Raw genomic sequence first — 17612 nt, 5'->3', positions numbered from 1 at the left:
ACAGGACACACTGTAACTTGTGACATAGTGTTATGGATAAACAAGGTCAGGCAGAAAAATTAACTATGGGCCATGGGCAGCAGTAACAAGTCGTGAGTCCCTCCCCAACTGGAATTCCCTGATATTTTCCTGATTTCCAGATGTGTTTTAGCATTTTTCCCTGACAAATCTTCCGATCTCATGGGTTAGTAAAAAATAAGTTGACAAAAAAATGTAAGGACATCTGTATTTCTAATCATGTGTGCAAAAATCTTCAGTACTAACATCCACATCTTTTGTAATGATCTGCTTTTAGATGGAGAAAGTAAGCCAAATGGTACAGGTGTTTCATTAAGACCACTGATGTTATTTTATTTCAATAAAACAAACCACATTTGGTGACAAAAATCTGCATTTCATTGGAGTTGTAAGACAGATTTAAAATACCTTCACTGATTTCAGAAATAATCTCAGAAAAAAAACAGGCCTCTTGTAAGAAGTATATAAGGCAGGGAAGAGTTGTGTAAAACAACACTATAGGTGACCACCAATAAAATGTTCATTCTACTATGTTCATTATTGTCGGTTATTACCCACTATGTTATGTCTATTATTTTACAGGTATTGTGTGGTTTTTCTTTCAAGAAATGCATGAGTACATAGCGTACAAACTGCCAGCGACTGCAACAATTTTCTTCTCCTTATCGTCCATATTTTCTAATATATAAACTACTTTTGAAGTGCCAAAATGTACTAGAATAAATAAAATGTTTCTAAAATGCCACACTGTACAATGTACATGCAGTGAGGCAGTCACAATTCCTGAAATCCATTGCCAATTACCTCTGGCCTGCAGAGGAGCACCAGAGTCCTGTGCCCACAGATAAACCACAAAAATCTGCCACATTACACCACACACCAACAGACCTGGCCAGCAGGAACATCGGTGACACTAGATCCACCAGACAGGGCCTTACATTAGTGGGAAATGATGGGCTTCAGATTGGCATGCACGATCCATTGGAGGTACCCACAGAAATGGCCTGCAGTTTTGGCCCTTCAGGGAAGTCCACTCATGTGGCCAGCTATACACATGTCCAGACACCATGTTGACGAAATGAGACTGTGGTGATAAATCCATGCAACACATAACTTGCGTGAATACTCTGAGAATCAATACTAATGAGGATAGGTAGCAGCTCACCGTACAGATAATTGCTGAGGCACAGACAGGTTGGTTGGTTGGTTTAAAAGACGGGGAGGGGGGGGGGGGGGGGGGGGGAGGGGTGGCAAACTGCGAGGTCACCAGCCCTTGTTCCTGGTAAAATAATTACACAAAGGAAAGGAGAAAAGAAAGAAGATGTACAGCACAATAACAGGAGAAAGGAAGAACCAGAAGAATGACAAAAGGACAACCAACACTACTATGGACAAAACAGGAAAAGAAAACCACAGAGAGAAGCAAGAACCAGGTAGAAGTGGTAAAAAGAAGAGAGAAGATGACCGTGACTGTCCAACCACAAGAATAAAAAGGAAAAGCCAGCCACTCTGCGACACATTAAAACATCCACCCCAAAAGTATTAGAGCACAGAACACAGAGGGACAAAGGACATACGTTAAAACTAAGATGAAACAATAAAACCCACTGTCATGTAAAAATTTTAAAATTACATTAGCCGATGAGATGTTGTCAGCTAAAATTAATGATAACGAGTCTGGTAACAAGAGTCCGTTGTAGGGCGGCCAAAGAAAAAGGACAGCTTACCAAGATATGGACCACTGTCAGACGGGAGCCGCACTAACACTGAGGTGGGTCATCATGGCACAAGAGGTAGCCGTGTGTCACCAAAGCATGGCCAATGCGGAGCCAGCAGAGAACCACAGAGTCCCTGCAAGAGGCCCATGTGGAGGACTGCCACATGTTCGTAGTCTCATTAGTGGCACGCAGTTTGTTGTGCGTGCTGCGGGTTATGCCATTTTATATCCCAGCCGCAAAACCTTGCGATGTAGTACTGAACGCAGATCAGTTCCACAGAAGCCGATCTCCATAAGCAGCTTCTGCGTAGCCTGCTTGGCCAACCTGTGGGCAAGTTCGTTGCCTGGGATTCCGACATGACCTGGGGTCCAGACAAACACCACTGAACGACAGGACCGTTCCACGGCATAGATCGACTCCTGGATGGTCACTACCAAAGGATGACGAGGGTAGCACTGGTTGACAGCTTGTAGCCTGCTCAAGGAGTCAGCACACAGAAGAAATGACTCCCCAGGGCATGAACGGATGTGCTCAAGGGCACGAGATGTAGCCACCAGCATGGACATGAAAATACTGCAGCTATTGGGCAAGGAATGCTGTTCAATATGCCCTCCATGGAGATATGCGAAGCCAATGTGAGCATCAGCCATCGAGCCATTGGTGTAAACCACTTCGTGGCCTTGGTACATGTAAAGAATTGAGAGGAAGTGTCAGCGGAGAGCCGTGAGGTTAACTGAATCTTTAGGCCCATATGAAATGTCCAGGCAAAGCCGCGCCCTATGTGTACACCATGGAGGTCTACGTGAATGGATCTCAAGTATTGGTGGTAAAGGCAAGGACTCCAGTTCAGAAAGAAGGGATCGAACACGAACTGCAATTGGAAGCCCTGACCTGGGCTGCTGATGTGGGGGATGAACTGCCATGGGTGGGAAAAGGAGATGGTGATTCGGATGCGCAGGAGAACTGTGGTGTCACCGCCAGACACCACACTTGCTAGGTGGTAGCTTTAAATCGGCCGCGGTCCATTAGTACATGTCGGACCCGCGTGTCGCCACTGTCAGGGATCGCAGACCGAGCGCCACCACAAGGCAGGTCTCGAGATATGGACTAGCACTCGCCCAGTTGTACGGACGACTTTGCTAGCGACTACATGGACGAAGCCTCGCTCATTTGCAGAGCAGATAGTTAGAATAGCCTTCAGCTAAGTCAATGGCTACGACCTAGCAAGGCGCCATTAGTAACATTGCATGTATCTAAAGAGTCTCACTTGTATCGCCACAATCTCCAGATGTACCAAAAGGATGGATTAAAGTTAAGTATTCCAGAAGCTACGTACTTTTCTTTATAGCATTCATAACGTATCCTGTTTCAGACCTCACGCACCCTGCTTTGGCTTAGCGCGTGCCTTTCGGCTTCCTCTCATTGTGTCTAGGCTGTCTTGTTTAGACACAACAAGAACTACGAACTTGTGCAATATAACTGGCCAGGAGTTCAGCACACCTAATCTGCAATGGAGGGACTCCGGCCTCCACAAGGACACTGGCCACTGGACTCGTCCTAAAAGCTCTTGCTGCTAGGCAATCGTCACAGTGGTGCACTGGGTCGAGTAAACACAATGCTGAGGGTGTGGCCGAACCATAAACCATCCTCACATAGTCAAGGTGAGATTGAACAAGGGGTCTGTAGAGCTGCAGCAGTGTAGAGTGATCTGCACCCCAGTTGGCGTTGTTCAGGCAGCGGAGGGCACTGAGGTGCTGCCAGCACTTCCGCTTAAGTTGATGAAGGTGAGGAGGTCAAGTCAACCAGTCCTAAGCATCAATATGCCTCCACTACAGTGAGTGGATCATGATTAAGGTATAGTTCTGGTTCTAGATGAATGGTATGATGCCAACTGAAGTGAATAACACACAACTTTGCAGCCAAAAATTGGAAAACGTGGGCTAGAGCACATGACTGCACCTTGTGGATGGCTCCCTGTAGGCTCTGCTCAGCAACACCAGTACTGGTGGAGCAGTACAAAATTCAGACGTCATCTGCATACAGAGAGGGTGAGACGGACAGCCCTACAGCTCCTGCTAGACCATTAATGGCCACTAAAAATAGATATACACTCAATAGAGAGCCCTGTGGGACCACTTTCTCCTGGATATGGGGCAACTATGGGAGGCACCAACTTGGGTATGGAAAGTACGAAGTGACAGGATATTTTGGATAAAAATCGGAAGCAGGCCTCGAAGATCCCACTCGTATAATGTGGCAAGGATATGATGCTGCCAGGTCGTGTCATACACATTTCACAAATCAAAAAAGACAGCAACCAGGTGTTGGCATCTTGAAAAGGCTGTTCGGATGGCAGCCTCAAGGCACATCGTGGCGGAAGCCACCCTGACATAGAGCCAGTAGACCACCTGACTCCAGGACCCAACCCAACCGCCAATACACTATATGTTACAGCAGCTTACAAAGAACATTGGTAAGGCTGATGGGCCGATAGCTATTCGCATCAAGCGGGTTTTTACTGAGTATGAGCACTGAAATGATGTTTCTCTCCAGCCACTGCAATGGAAAGACGCCATCGCACCAGGTCCGGTTGATGAGGATGAGGAGATGTCGCTTGTAGTCAGATGAGAGATGTGCATCTGATCTGCCCCAAGAGCTGTGTTGGAGCAATGTGCAAGGGCAATGAGGAGCTCCCACTCTGTAAATGGGGCATTATAAGATTCACTGTGGCATGTAGTGAACGAGAGGACTTTCCCTTCCAGTCGCTGTTTGAGAGTGCAAAAGGCTGGGGGTAATTCTCTGACACAGAGGCTTGAGCATCGTGCTCAGCAAAGTGCTCGGAAATCACAATTGTGTCGGTAGATAACACACCATTTATGTTAACACCGGGAACACCTGTTGGGGTTTGGTACCCGAAAACACATTTGATCCTTGCCCAGACTTGGAAAGGTGACGTATGGCACCCAATGGTTGAGACATATATCTCCCAACACTCCTGCTTCCATCATTTGATAAGTTGGCAAACACGGGCAAGCAGCTGTTTAAAGGCTATGAGGTCCTCCAGGGAAGGGTGCCACTTATGCCGCCGTAGAGCTTGCTGATGCTCCTTAATTTCTTCAGCAACTTCCGGCTCCCAACAAGGGACTGCCTTTCACTGAGGGAACCCTAAAGAGTGAGGAATCGTGTTTTCTGCCACAGAAATGATTGTGGTAGTAACCTGCTCAACCATCACATCAATGTTACCATGTGGGGGAGACCCAGCGGTGACAGCAGAGTAAAGTTTCGACATCTCTTCCCTGACCAGTAAGCACGGTGCCACCCCACAGGGGTTATGGGTATTACAATCTCCCAAAAGTAGGAAAGGGATACTGCACCATCTGGAGTAATATATACATTGCAAACAGTTATTTCCTGTGTCATCCTTATTCTGACAGCTACAGATTCAAGAGGGGTTTGAAGTGACACAGTTTCACTACAGACTGAGTTTAGGACACAAACGCAAACTCCACCTGACACTTTATTATAGTTGCTATGGTTCCTGTAGTACCCCTTATAGCCGCTGAGGGCAGGGGTTCACATTGTCGGGAACCAGGTTTCCTGGAGGGCAATGCAGAAAGCACATGTAAAGCTTGACAGCTGCCGTAGCTCAGCCAGGTGGTGGAAAAAACCAATGCAATTCCGCTGGAGGATGACATCATTGTGAGACTTGGAAGGCATGGAACATTCAATGAGGCAGTTTATGTCTCAGGGTCACATGCTGCCACCAATTTTTGCCTGAGCTGTTTCTTCAGGTCCAGTCAGATCTAGCTCCTCAGCGGACGTCAGAATCTCCACTTCATCCGCAGATGCAGAGCTTGTAGGTAGCGGTGGTGTTGGTGCCACCCTAATTCTCTTGGTCTTGGGGACTTTCTTTTTGGATTTCTCTTGCTGCTCCTTGGGTTTCCCTGGCTGGGAGGACTTCACTGACTCAGTATCTGGGATTGAGGATGAGCGTGAAGCCCTATGACCAGCTGCTTTTGGGTTCTTCAGCCACTGGCAGGTGTCATCTTTCCCACTAGTAAAAACCCGGGAAGGGATGACCCAAGGGACCCCTTCGTAACAAGAGGAGCTGCAGAAGACTTATGCTTCTCTGGCTCAGAAGTGGGGACTGATATCCCTGGTGGTTGGGGGGTATTGCTCCCAAAGTAGGTGGTGCGGGAGCAACAGGGAGGGAAGTGCCCGCCACCATCAAGAGGGCAGGTGTAGTTTTCTGGTTCTGAGAGGTGACAGGAATTCGAGGAACTGATGGGGCGACAACTGTTCTCGTAGTAGCGGTGTAAGAGGAGGTCATACCCATAGGATGTAGGCGCTCAAATTACCTCTTAGCCTCACTGTAGATCAGTTGGTCCAATGTCTTATATTCCATGATTTTCCTCTCTTTCTGTAAAATCCTGCACTCTGGGGAGCAAGGTGAATGATGCTCTCTGCAGTTGACACAGATGGGAGGCAGGCCACATGGAGTATTGGGATGTGATGGACGTCCACAATCTCGGCATGTGGCGCAGAAGTACAGCGGGAAGACATATGGCCAAATTTTCAGCACTTAAAGCACCACATCAGGGGAGGGACATATGGCTTGAGGTCACAGCAGTAGACCATCACCTCGACCTTCTCGGGCAATGTGTCACTCTCGAAGGCCAAGGTGAAGGCACCGGTGGCAACCTGATTATCCCTCATACCACGATGGACGCACCGGTCAAAATGAACACCTCGCCGCTCTAAATTGGTGTCCAGCTCATTGTCAGACTACAAAAGAAGATCCCTGTGCAATATAATACTCTGGACCATATTTAAGCTCTTATGGGGCATGATGGTAACAGGAACATCCCCAAACTTGTCACAAGTGAGTAATGCCTGTGACTGGGCAGAGGATGCTTTTTTTATCTAGACTGACCCAGAGCACATTTTGGAAAAGCCTTCCACCTCCCCAAACTTGTCCTCCCACATGCTCCACAAAAAACTGAGGCTTCATGGGCATGAAAACTGCCCCATCAACTCTCGTACATATGAGGTACCAGGGTAAATAAGCTTCACTGCCATCTTTAGCCTGGCATTCTCCCATGGTGTGGCCAGGGAGGGAAATGATTTGGGGTCATATTTCTTAGCACTGAAGTAAGACTTTGCCCACTTAGAGATGACGTACTATGCTTCATGGTGTGTCATCCGCCCTGATGCCACCCACTCCGACAAGCCCCCCCCCCCCCCGCTCCCCTCCACGGGCGCCACCCAGCCTTAGCAAGGGCCACCTGGCAGGCAGGATGGCCACTGCCAGGAGTCCCAATGCCCCAGTGAGATGGGCATCTACTCCATGGCATACTTGGGGAGTTAATGGTGCAGGCATCAGCAATATGATCCCTGTGTTGCCAGGGGGCTACAACCAACAGGGTACATGGCAGCTCCACCACAACGGACTGGCTATCGTGCTGGATATGAGGTGCAAAGAATTCCATGGTCCTTGTCGGCACAGAAAACGACACTGCATAATGGGTGGAGGAAAATACACCCAGGAAGGTGTCCTTGCTCAAGAAATGGAGGATGAATGGGACTGCAATTCCAAGGCGATAAAGTGGGCTAAAGATCTCAATGCACAATGGACACGATGCACCACGTAAGGCGCTCTTCCCCAATTGGCTCACTCTTCAGGAAAATTTTGAAAAATGGAGGTCAAACCCTACAGGGGACCATCACATAAAGGCCAAAAGGTGTGAGACTCCTTTTAGTCGCCTCTTATGACAAGCAGGAATACCTCAGGCCTATTCTAACACCTGGGCCTGCAGGGGGGGGGGGGAGGGGGGGGGGGGCACAGACAGGCACAGAGAAAAGACAATCACACTCACAACTAAATTTTTGGTCACAGTCTTTGTCCGAAAATGAGAGCACACACACATTCAAACAATAAATCAGACACAACTCATGCACACATGACCTCCATCTCCAACTGCTGCATCAACAGTCTCTGAGAATCAGAGACAAACAAACAACTCCTCACGCCTCCCTGTCTCTTATCGGCAGCTGCTAAGCTAGCGGCACGAAGTGGTGGCAGCACTGACTGCAAGCTGAGGGAAGTGGTAGAAAGGGAAGAAGCAGTAAGACTGAGAGAGTAGGGAAGCGACACACATACTCAGCTGGGTCCAGCCATCAAGGATGCATGACATCTCAGTAAAAAACTGGGGGCTCTTCCTGTAGCATCTCGGATGAACCAAACTGTCCTTTCTGCACAAACTCAATACCCCACGTAGTGTCTGGGTATAGTTATAAGCATTTTGCAACAATAACATGTTATCTTGGCATCAATAAGTGTCTGTACATGAATGGAAAAGACAACTCTTTCACTTCAAAGCTAGATTTTTGAGTGCATCACTGACTTTTGATAGTACATTTGTGATCTTACAGTACAGAGTTTTGTCTTTCAAGTGAAAATGAGTGGTAAGAAAGGGTACTCAGGCAGAGGAGGTACAAAAACATCATATCCAATATGGTGTCAAAGCAGTGTATCATCAAAGTGTCCTAAGAACAGATATGATACTGAGATCAGTTCAGAAGGAGTTAGCATCTCTGCTACGAAATTGAAAGACAGTGACCTGGATTTTGATGTGAATTACAGATTGAGGTGTAGGATTATAAATTTTCTGCCATTTTCTCTGTTATTTCTCAACATGTAAAACATGCAATGCAGATATCATGTTGCAAGAACAAGTCCTTGAGGCTAAGGCTTCATAATAATTATTGCTTGTCAAACCGCCCGAAACTTGTTACACCAAGTAGAAACTTTATATGGAATGCTTATGAAATCAACTGTCAAATCGTCCTACTTGGCATACGGCTAAACGGAATTGTAAAGTTTTGTGTGATCTTGGAATTGCTACAAATGACACTTCAATCATTCTATGATAAACTAGTGGATATGATTTCAATCGCAACAGCAACAGTACGACAGGCTAGTCCTGGAATGGCAGATTAATGGTAAGAGTTTTCAAAAGCATAATTTTTTCCATTTGTTCATGTCTACAACACATTCCAAAATTTCAAAAGTGTTTTTCCTGGTATACGATTTTCCAAAATGGCACATGACATAGCTCAAACAATTTCCAGTCTTTTTATTTTAACCTTTAACAACAATTTTGAAACAACATTTCAGAGTGAATCGCATAGGTATTAACACTCACCAATTACACAAAAAACATATTTCCAAAATCCCCAATGTGGTTCACTAGCTACACTCGTGTAGATTATGTAGATTTTTTTTTCTTTTCTCCAGATTCAAATTAGCACCAGTTATAGTGGGTGCCACAGATTGCCTCAAATTCAACATGCCTCAGCAGAATTCCTGTAGTGTCAACATTTTTTAATATTTTCTGAGAAATTTTTTTGTTATGTGCTTAAACACACTGAAGTGCCAAAGAAACTGGTATAGGCATGCATATTCACATACAAAGATATCTAACCAGGTAGAATACAGTGCTGTGGACAGCAATGCTTCTATAAGACAAGTGTCTGGCACAATTGTTAAATTGGTTAGTGCAGCTACAATGGCAGGTTATCAAGATTTAAGTGAGTCTGAATGTTGTGTTATAATCGGCGCACAATCGATGGACCAGCAGCGATGAAGTGGGGATTTTCCCATATGACCATATCACGAGTGTACTGTGAATATCAGGAATTTGGTAAAACATCAAATCTCCAACATTGCTCCAGAACAGGACCCATGATGAATGAATAGAATCGTTCAATGTGACAGAAGTGCAACACTTCCACAAATTACACAGATTTCAATTCTAGTCAATCAACAAGTGTCAATGAAACATCATTGATATGGGCTTTCGAAGCTGAAGGCCCACTCATGTACCCTTGAAAGACTGCACAACACAAAGCTTTACACCTCACCTTGGCCCGTCGACACCTAGACTGGACTGTTGATGACTGGAAACACATTATCTGGTTGGACGACTCTCGTTTCAAATTGCATCAAGTGGATGGACATATACAGGTATGGAAACAACATCATGAATCCACGGGCCCTGCATGTCAGCAGGGGACTGTTCAAACTGGTGGAGGCTCTGTTATGGTGTAGGACGTGTGTAGTTGGAGTGATATGGGACCCCTGATATGTCCAGATACGACTCTGACAGGTGACACATACGTAAACATCCTGTCTCATCACCTGCATCCATTCATGTTCATTTGGCATTGCAACGGACTTGGGCAATTCCAGCAGGACAATCCAACACCCCCACACATCCAGAATTGCTATGAGTGGCTCCGAGGAAGACTCTTCTAAGTTTAAGCACTTCCACTTGTCACCCTCCCCAGACATGAACATTATTGAGCATACCTGGGATGCCTTGCAACGTGCCGTTCAGAAGAAATGTGCACCCCCTCACACTCTTACGGATTTTTGGACAGCCCTGCAGGATTCATGGTGTCAATTCCCTAAAGCACTATTTCAGACATAAGTCAAGTCCATGCCACATCGTGCAGCAGCACTTCTGTGTGCTTGTGGGTGCCCTACACAATTTTAAGCAGGTGTACCAGTTTCTTTGGCTCTTCAGTGCATAGCTCAATAACTACCCCAAGTATTATTTCTCTATCACCTTTCCTTCCACCCAAACAAAATCATCAAGCAAATCTTTTTTATGGTCATGAAGAGGTGTTACCCCATAATCAAAAGAAATATATGGCAAATTATTAATCACTTTGATCACAAAAATCAAGGTGAACTGCAAAACATGAAGTATTTTTCAACTAGATCACATATGATATTCAACATTTCAAAACTACACGTGTTATTCCATGTCAGTTGGTTTTTAAGAGTGGATTAAATAGATTACAAAACATATAGCAATACTTTGCTTAAACACATCACATTACTACTCTGAAGCTATGTCAAAGTCAAGTATCAATTGCATTCATGTTATGGGATATAGTTAATAATAGCTGTGTCATAATACGAAGTGATATCAAATGGAATGAACACACAAAATTGGTAGTAGGGAAAGCAAATGAAGCATGTAGACTTTGTAAGACATGTAGCTTAACCTCCACAATTGTATTATGCCACATGAGCACACATATTCATTTGTATCAACAATGTAGAAAGCTATGTCATCTCCGGGCGGGGATTACTCAAGAATTGTTTATTTACATGCTTGGTGTTGGTGAAGAGTACAGGTGTCTTTTCACAGTCACAAACCAAGAGCAGTGTATGTTACTTTTTGTCTTTTTCTATGATCAAAATTGTTGATTTAGAAAAGGAACTTTAGAGGTTAAAAAACATGAATTTCTGACAGTGAATTGTACTTACAGGGAAGATAGAGTTGTAGAAGGTCTGCATACTGTTGCTTGATGTATGTCCTCTCCACTGCACATTATATATAACAATACCAGAGAAGGAAAGTTGCTACTCACCATCTAGTGGAGATGCTGAGTTGCGATAGGCACAACAAAAAGATTCACACAATTAAAGCTTTCGGCCATTAAGGCACGCGCGCGCGCCCACACACACACACACACACACACACACACACACACACACACACACACACAGCTTGCACACACGTCTGCAGCCTCAGAGAGCTGAAACCACACTGCGAGCAGCAGCACCAGTGCAAGATAGGAGTGGTGACTGGGTGGGGGTAAGCAGGAGGCTGGGGTGCGGAGGGGGAGGGATAGTATGGTGGGAGTGGCGGGCAGTGAATTGTTGTAGTTCAGGCGGAGGGCAGGAGAGTAGGTGTGGAGGGGGCAGGGGGTAAGTAGCGGAAGGAGAGAAATAAAAAGAAATTAAAGACTGGGTGTGGCGGTGAAATAACGGCTGTGTAGTGTTGGAATGAGAAAGGGAGGGGGCTGGGTGGGTGAGGACAGTGACTAATGAAGGTTGAGGCCAGGAGGGTTACGGGAACATAGGATGTATTGAAGGGAAAGTTCCCACCTGCGCAGTTCAGAAAAGCTGGTGTCGGTGGGAAGAATCCACATGGCACAGGCTGTGAAGCAGTCATTGAGATGAGGGATATCATGTCTGGCAGTGTGTTCAGCAACAAGGTGGTCCACTTGTTTTTTGGCCACAGTTTGTTGGTGGCCATTCATGCGGACAGACAGCTTGCAGCACAGTGGTTGCAGCTTACCTTGTACATCACATGACTGGTTTCACAGGTAGCCCTGCCTTTGATGGGATAGGTGATGTTAGTGACCGGACTGAAGTAGGTGGTGGTAGGAGGATGTACGGGACAGATCTTGTATCTAGGTCTATTACAGGGGTATGAGCCATGAGGTAAGAGATTGGGGGCAGGGGTTGTGTAAGGATGGACGAGTATATTGTGCAGGTTCGGTGGACGGAGGAATACCATGGTAGGAGGGGTGGGAAGGATAGTGGGCAGGACATTTCTCATTTCAGGGCATGACGAGAGGTAACCGAAAGCCTGGCGGAGAATGTTATTCAGTTGCTCCAGTCTCGGATGGTACTGAGTTACGAGGGGAATGTTCCTCTGTGGCTGGATTGTGGGACTTTGGGAGGTGGTGGGAGACTGGAAAGATAAGGCACGGGACATTTGTTTTTGTACAAGGATGGGAGGATAATTACAGTCAGTGAAGGCTTCAGTGAGACCCTCGGTATATTTTGAGAGGGACTGCTCATCACTGCAGATGCGACGACCACGGGTGGCTAGGATGTATGGAATGGACTTCTTGGTATGGAATGGGTGGCAGCTGTTGAAGTGGAGGTATTGCTGGTGGTTAGTATGTTTGATATGGGCGGAGGTACTGACGTAGCCATCTCTGAGGTGAAGGTCAACATCTAGGAAGGTGACATTGAACTTATATAAATCAGATTTTACAAAGAAACAAATCAAATTTTTAAGACATATAATCTCACCAAGAGGAAGTGAAACACATCCATCAAAGTTGCCTGCTGTAAAAAAATTTCCGGCATGACACTGCGAGAAGCTTTCCTTGGTCTGGGTGAGTTTTACAAGAAATTCTTGGAAGAGCAAAACCTTAATGAATTTATTGAGAAATGGTACCTACAGATATGAAAAAAAGAACAGAAAGATGATTTTCTAAGAATCGGTTCTGGTACTGCAACATCAGGATTTAAAGGAGGACAATGGTATGAGAAGTACAGATGAGGATACTAACGAAATTAGTGAGATGTAAACATATATGCAAAAGTAAATTATTTGAACGAATAAAGTATGCAATATATGGGTGGCAAGGGACTGCCAGTATTTGCCTGCAGTGAGTTAAGTTGTAATAGACCTTGTGCTTCAGCTGGAGTGACAGTGCAACTTCTTGTTTCGTATATTGTGCACTTCCAAGGGCAATATCATATTGAATAATAAAACATGAATGACTGTGACAAGAGATATTATGCTTGTGTGATGTATATTTGTCATTATTCCACAGAGCAGGTAAGGAGCAGAGCAGTTTCATTGCATGCTTGTGAACATGGCAGCTATGATAAATGTTCTAACATGTGCATGGTGTTTTTTTCATGCAACGTCAGAGTGTGGGTCTGAACTCTAGCTGAGCATCTGCCACATTCCTTATACCTGACATCACAGCAGTACGGGGAGAGGACCAATAAGTGGGCAATGCTACTCGAATGAGGTGATGTTCAAGAATATGTATGAGCAAGGTTGGCAGTCTACATACAAGGTCAGCTGAACCACAATGCCCTTCAATTATAAGGTCCAATAGCCCTCCTCAGCATTCATAACACTGAAAAATTTACATGTACAGTGACAGAGAGCACCATTACTAGAAATAACAAAAATTAGAGAAGTTTTTCTTTGTTTATTTCTTTCAAGTGGAATGTACAAGTGCTAAGGATATTGGAATGTCAAAAAAATAAATAAATAAATAAAAAGCAAACTATATGGGTATAATGCTGTGCAATGTGTGTAATATATATGTTCCCCTTTCAATATATTTATGTTTGCTTGCCAGTAGTTTGTTAGCATGTGTCACTTAGTTAATTTTTGATTTACAATCTTTTTTGTAGCATATACATATTCAAGGGTCATGTTGTTGATATAAGGTACAAGTGTAGAGAACACGAGAGTTTCTTGCCTATTCACAACAGAGACTTGAGGTTAAGAGAATCTATTTCCTTACTTGATAAGTTTGAATGATAGCTTAAAACTGTTGATAATGTTTGAAGGATATGAGGCATACACTTGCACACTTAAAGAATATGATACAGGGTTATTACAAATGATTGAAGCAATTTCACAGCTCTACAATAACTTTATTATTTGAGATATTTTCACAATGCTTTGCACACACATACAAAAACTCAAAAAGTTTTTTTAGGCATTCACAAATGTTCGATATGTGCTCCTTTAGTGATTTGGCAGACATCAAGCCAATAATCAAGTTCCTCCCACACTCGGCGCAGCATGTCCCCATCAATGAGTTCGAAAGCATCGTTGATGCGAGCTCGCAGTTCTGGCACGTTTCTTGGTAGAGGAGGTTTAAACACTGAATCTTTCACATAACCCCACAGAAAGAAATCGAATGGGGTTAAGTCGGGAGAGCGTGGAGGCCATGACATGAATTGCTGATCATGATCTCCACCACGACCGATCCATCGGTTTTCCAATCTCCTGTTTAAGAAATGTCGAACATCATGATGGAAGTGCGGTGGAGCACCATCCTGTTGAAAGATGAAGTCGGCGTTGTCGGTCTCCAGTTGTGGCATGAGCCAATTTTCCAGCATGGCCAGATACACGTGTCCTGTAACGTTTTTTTCGCAGAAGAAAAAGGGGCCGTAAACTTTAAACCGTGAGATTGCACAAAACACGTTAACTTTTGGTGAATTGCGAATTTGCTGCACGAATGCGTGAGGATTCTCTACCGCCCAGATTCGCACATTGTGTCTGTTCACTTCACCATTAAGAAAAAATGTTGCTCCATCACTGAAAACAAGTTTCGCACCGAACGCATCCTCTTCCATGAGCTGTTGCAACCGCGCCGAAAATTCAAAGCGTTTGACTTTGTCATCGGGTGTCAGGGATTGTAGCAATTGTAAATGGTAAGGCTTCTGCTTTAGCCTTTTCCGTAAGATTTTCCAAACCGTCGGCTGTGGTACGTTTAGCTCCCTGCTTGCTTTATTCGTCAACTTCCACGGGCTACGCGTGAAACTTGCCCGCACGCGTTCAACCGTTTCTTCGCTCACTGCAGGCCGACCCGTTGATTTCCCCTTACAGAGGCGCATACCATCGCCGAATGGAGTTAGCAGTTGGTGGATCTTTGTTGAACTTCGTCCTGAAGTGTCATTGCACTGTTATGACTGACTGATGTGAGTGCATTTCAAGCACGACATACGCTTTCTCGGCTTCTGTCGCCATTTTGTCTCACTGCACTCTCGAGCGCTCTGGCGGCAGAAACCTGAAGTGCGGCTTCCTTGAACAAAACTTTATGAGTTTTTCTACGTATCTGTGGTGTATCGTGACCATATGTCAATGAATGGAGCTACAGTGAATTTATGAAATCGCTTCAATCATTTGTAATAGCCCTGTATTTGTAAGGAGAAAAGAAATGTTGTCTTAATTTGCTTGCTGTAGTGAGTATAATGAATAAACTTAAGATACTGTATGCCATCTGAGGATAATATTATAGTCATTATTGCATTTTATATATGATATTTGCATAAATAAAAAATAACAATTTACACATGAAACTATACTGGATGCATATAACAAGGGATACAAATATTCGAATATGTGAATGCATTTGTGTTTATAAAATAAATGAAGGTAGCTTGGCCACATGAAGATTTAGCTAATGTACTCCACATACTTTTGACTCTTTCAGAAACTTTACCTACATCAAATGAAATGCATACAGAGAAAGTTATTCTTAATATACTCATTTATTTACATTATGTTTTTACAGAGTACACATTTTTTATTATATACAGGTTGTCCCAGGAGGAATGGCCAACATTCAGGAATAAGACAGGAATGAACATTTGAAGCAAAGCAAGTCTAGTAAACATGGGCTCCAAAATGCATTCCTTAAGAGCTACGAGGACTTCTTCACCTTTAATATTGTGAAACACATCTCTTCTACTGCAAGCTCTTTGCTGTCCATATTCTGAGATGTGGTATTATGTACCAAACAAGAAAAAATTTTCTAGAAATAACTACAATGCAAACCTTAAGAGCTTTGAGTACCTGTTCATCTTTGCTACTGTGAAACACATTTCTTTCACTGAAAAAATGCTCATAACTCTTAAGTTATACATTTTGCAGCCCACTTTACAACGTGATTTTTTTTTTCTTTTCATTTTTTTGTCCATACTACCTCCTCCCCAAAATATGGAAAGCAAAGAGCTTGCAGTAGAAAAGACTTTTATGACAGTATCGAAGATAAAGAAGTGTTCATAGCTCTTCGGGTACACATTCTTGAGCCCATGTTTACTAGAATTTTTTGCTTCAAATGATTGTTCCTGTCATATCCCTGAATACTGACCATCCTTCCTCAGATAACTTGTATTTTATATATTTTGCTTTCTCTCTTTCTCACTCTCTCTTCTTTTATTTTATTTTGAATAGTGATACTGTGAGAACAAGTTAACAATATTCATGAATATTTACAATTAATTTAATTAACTATTTAGCTATTTTAATAGCATTTTATCAATTTCTGTTTCTTAATATATTTTATAGCAAAAAATTACTTCAAAGAAATTAATTTATTCACTGTATGGAGATGTAAGATATGCAGTTTAATCTTCATAAATGTAATATAGCACAGGAAGGCATAGTCCTTTGTTTCAACAATGTAGGCAGTAGCTTGCCATGTCAACAACACAGCTGTATATGGGTGGTAGCTAGCACTGCGAGCCGCCATCATCCAATTCAAGTTCTCTTGCGTGAACTTTTGCCAACTATTACCTGGGCATGGCGTGCTTTTGGTTTAGTGTTAGAATCACTCTCTCACGTATGCTGCTTGTAAATATTTGTAGAAAATTTGCTTTCTTCTCAAGCAGTTGCTTAGTGGCGGGTGCTATGGAATTGTGTGGAACTGTGTACATAATAATATTTTATTTGTTTGCAGATATATCTGCAGTTCTGTTGCATATTGAAATCCCTGCGCCACCGTACCTAGCCCACCACCTGCAGAGTCACAAAAAATGGCATGGCCCATTGATAAAGTGGAATAATGTATGGTCATTTGTTCATGCATTTGAAGGGAAACAATCCTGCAGCATTCCATTCCAAGTTTTTGGACGTTTACAGCAACAATGCACTGTCACATAACAATGATGCAATGCTTCCAGTGTGGTCACATCAATCTGAATGACAAAGAATGAAGTACAGATCATCTCTTACTGAAGATCCAGGAATAAAAAGGAAACAGAGGCCTTGGTGCCTGGAAACCAACTCAAATATGTTTTAAGTAACAAAACCAAGAATGTCATCCTGGATTATGAGTGGTTGTCACAGATAGAGGTACCTTTGTGAGTGCCCCAGGGAAATGTGATAGGATCACTGTTGCTATACACAGAAATGATTTAACAGACAGGGTGGGCAGCAATCTGCGACCATTTGCTGAAGGTGCTATAATGTACAAAAGAGTGTTGTCTTTGAGTAACTATAGGAGAATACAAGATAATTTGGACATAATTTCTAGTTGATGTGATGAATGGAAGCTTGCTCTAAATGTGGAACAATGTATATTAATGCAGGTGAATGCAAAAAATAATCAAATAATGTTTTGATTAAAAATCTAGGCTTAACATTGCAAAGTGACATGAAATGGGAAGAGTATGTAAGATCAGTTGTAGGAAAGGCAAATGGCCGACTTTGGTTTACTGGGAGAATTTTAGAAAAGTGTAAC

General features: G+C 43.6%; 1 protein-coding gene across 2 annotated transcripts in view; it reads right to left on the bottom strand.

Annotated features, from left to right (window-relative positions):
- LOC126458089 (Golgi pH regulator A) overlaps nt 1–17612 on the bottom strand; it is a 105347-nt gene that overhangs the window by 34543 nt on the left and 53192 nt on the right. The window lies entirely within an intron of this gene.

Source organism: Schistocerca serialis, chromosome 2 (assembly GCF_023864345.2).
Source record: "Schistocerca serialis cubense isolate TAMUIC-IGC-003099 chromosome 2, iqSchSeri2.2, whole genome shotgun sequence".
In the NCBI taxonomy this organism is placed as follows: domain Eukaryota; kingdom Metazoa; phylum Arthropoda; class Insecta; order Orthoptera; family Acrididae; genus Schistocerca; species Schistocerca serialis.
The sequence above is the reverse complement of the archived record's forward strand: the minus strand, read 5'-3'. Positions and strand labels throughout refer to the sequence as shown.